Raw genomic sequence first — 3,514 nt, 5'->3', positions numbered from 1 at the left:
CACAGTACCTTGTAAATAAAAGCGACAAAACCCTTTCCACATTCATAAAAGTTCTCTGCTAAAACCAGAGTCGGTTGCACAATTGTGACTATATCATGAGCATATATTTGTGTCAGCACTATTACAGTGTAACACATGTACATTTCGAACGTGGAAATGGGCGACACGATTAACGTAACATTGTAAGTTGTTGTTGACTGGTCGCGAGTAGGGCTGGAACGATTAACCCAGACCTCGATTCCATTCGAGTTTCGATATTGGACCCTGGATTCGATGATTTTTCGATTCGATTCTTCATACAGGCAAAACATCAAATTTCTCATAGTTGGCCCTTTATAGCGTGAACTCCATCGTCAACTTGGCGTTATCTAATAACAACAATTCTCATTGGATAATAATCGAACAATCAAGTTTCGCCTTATTTCAGCGCTCGAAACTGCTCGAGATGGAGTTAAATTTACGTTCTGGCTGTGTGGAAATAATTTCAATAGGTATTACAATATCGAATCGAACTAGTGATAATGGTTATCGAAAATCGAAACTAAGGTGTCAGATTTGATTTTCGATAAATCGAACTGAATCATTGCAATCCCGGACACGAGGGGGACAAGAGTTGATGTACCCTCTATGTTTGTATATGTTCTCTGTGTCAACCTATAGGCCCCGAGGGAACAGTGTACAGTGTATTTATCTTACCGAACACCTCAATGTTAATTTTGAACTGTTTGAAGCACGGGTGCCGGATCATAATAAGGTGTGTCAGATGACATAGAATCTAGCAGACGACAAGAAAAAGTTAGAGGTGTCTCCCTTCCACAAATTTTCATTCGCTAAACATCATACTGGACTCAATTATTCGAGATAAAGTGATTGCTAACGCGAAGTACCAAATGAATTCCCATAGTTCGGCATTCCCAGTTGGTAACATAGAAAGCGTTTACCGTTTGTAAGCGGGATACATTGAAAATAATATAAGAGGGCTTAGCCAATCAGGTAACGACATTTATGTGTGAGGTAAGATAAGAGATATTGTTGAAGTTTTTCAGGAACCGGTGCTAACTAAAAGTGTTACTTATCAATGATGAGTTAATGATCATCAGAAACTTGTGTTTAGTAGAATGTTCGGTAAATATATAGACTGCTAATAGTTGTTACTTGTCTGTCTACACGAAGATCAAGTCCTCAATTTTGATGCCACTTCTCTTGTTTACTAGCGTGGTTCGAAGCCAGTATATTCTCCAACTATGTGGATTCTCCCGATGCCTGACAAAACACCGAGGTCGAGATAACCAGGTCGAAACAAATCAAAGCTTCTACATTTATTCGTGCTACGGGTTATTCCCAGGAGGGGCGGAAGTGGCAGTCTAGTGGTTAAAGCGTACGCTCGGGTTTGATTCCCATATGGGTACAAATTAAGATATCAGTAGCATGCCTAAAGTTCCTTCCAGGCTACTTGAACACAATCAACACAAAAGAAATGTTTGCATATTTATTTCAGTCATACGATGTATACAAAATTGTTGAAATGAAAGATTTTCTTACATTCAGCACACTGAAAAAATGAAAAATATTTCCCGAATCGCATCACAAATTAAACAAATTGAATCTATCAATGTTTGTACGAAATAGGCATAGCAATGGTCACGAATATATTTTTCAAAAAACAGTTGCTGTGAAGGCCAAATAGAATTCTATCAAAATAAAATTTTAACACATTAAACAAATTTTAGTAGAACAGTTGCTGCGAAGAAGCATGTGAAGTTTCAGCTTCACTGGTCCAGAGGATTCGGAGGATAGAATGTACTTTTTTTTCTTTTAAGGCTTTTATTTCCCATTTCCATGTTACAAATACAGGGTCACTTGTTCGATAAGCACTTGAAAGAAGTATCATGTACAATTTAAGTTCAACATTTACATTTCACTGCAGAATTATTACAGATGTCCTGTAAATACAGCATAAAATACAATGGTAAGGTAGAATTTTGGTTGTCTGTTATACACAACTGGTAACTTGGAGTCTGTAAATTCTCTTTTTTCAAGATTTCGACCGATTCAAGTTCTTCTTTCCTCGAACCACTTGATGATCATTTCTGCCGCTTTCGCCGTCCATTCTATCACCTTCAAAGACTTCACCTTTACCATGAACTCACCCTTCCAAACCAAAAGGAATATATATCTACATATCCTTCTGCATTTGTGCTCAAACTATGGGGATGTTTGGTGCTTTTTGATATAACCGTCAATACTGTTCACTTTGGGAATCTTTTAAAGAGAAACCATTTTGGTACCTCAGCAGTTTGATACTGGTCACACGTTAAAACTGTAGTTGAAATCGTTTCGGAACATACAAATATTGTATCATGAATTCCTCAGCAGTGACAAACGTTGGCTAAGTTTCATATTTGTAAGTGTTTTGTTTTCAAGTTACATGTTCACTTGGCTTGGCGAACATTAGCTAACGTTGCTGTGATAAAATATATACTTCAAATACTATATTCTTTAAATGTTTGTCTTCCTGAAATAAATGGGTGAAACACATGAGCTTGGCATGTGATCTTTACTCAGATATTCATAACATGGATAAGAGACTGTGAATGGGGAGTCGATGAACCCTACTGCTTCCACTGTCAGTTGAGCTAATAACAGAGATGTTGTAAACAAAACGTAGTACTTTTGGGAACTAAAGAAATGATTCCCACCTGATCACTTATTTCAAAGTCGTAGTAGCACCACGATACGAAGTGTTCACAGTTTCTGACAAGCAGATGATATCCCTTTCTGCCAAGCTGGCTCATGGCTCTCTCAACGACCTGAGACTTGCTGAAGGGTCTGTAAAGAGGTCAACACGTATTTCCCGTTTGACTGTCTGTTTTCTTCATTCGATAGTACAGTTCCCCCAAACTATGTTATAAGTCTAAATTACGGGGATAATAAACTTTCGAAATAATTCAGAAACTATGTCTGAGGCTTCTAAAGGTAAAGTCTGCAAAAGTATAGTAACATACTGGCCCCAAACCGCTAAAAACAACCTTAGTCTATAACAAACAGAACAAATGAGAACCGAAAGTCAGCCCTCAACATCTTCAACATCCCTGTCCAAAACCAGAAAGAGTAGAAATTTGTATTTCTACACATAGTACTAAGGATATCAGCAAAGCTTAATAATAGAGATGCCTCAATAAAGCAAGCAGTCCTAGCAAAATCTCAGCACCACCCCTTGACAGAAACGGTATCTTATGTCTTGCCCAATATCTGTCGCTTGGTTCCCTTCATTTTCATGATAACTCAACTCTGGAGTGACAGGATTTTATATGGGGTTTAGTTTCTTCCACTAGATAAGTACTTCATTCTTTCATTTGTGTCTTACGTTAGTCCCTATGTCTCGCCCTTGGAGTTGTTTTTAGTCATCTTTCTGTTGTTAGCAGCATTCTGGATTTTGTCTTGACGGATAACGGCTTTGTCATTCTTTTTAGAGCTCTGACCATCACCGCTGGTCAGGTGAATCAGGTAACCA

The 3,514-nt window shown here is 38.0% G+C and overlaps 1 long non-coding RNA gene across 1 annotated transcript; it reads right to left on the bottom strand.

Annotated features, from left to right (window-relative positions):
- Window positions 1–1,646: 1,646 nt before the first annotated feature.
- Window positions 1,647–3,514, bottom strand: LOC124284532. The gene is made up of 3 exons (XR_006900576.1): window positions 3,368–3,514; window positions 2,700–2,829; window positions 1,647–2,118 (listed from the first exon to the last, which is right to left on the bottom strand). It is a non-coding gene; the product is annotated as an uncharacterized LOC124284532 (long non-coding RNA).

This window comes from Haliotis rubra, unplaced genomic scaffold (assembly GCF_003918875.1).
Source record: "Haliotis rubra isolate DU_JTF1 unplaced genomic scaffold, ASM391887v1 Scf338, whole genome shotgun sequence".
Lineage (NCBI taxonomy): Eukaryota > Metazoa > Mollusca > Gastropoda > Lepetellida > Haliotidae > Haliotis > Haliotis rubra.
This window is presented reverse-complemented; position numbering and strand designations above follow the sequence as displayed.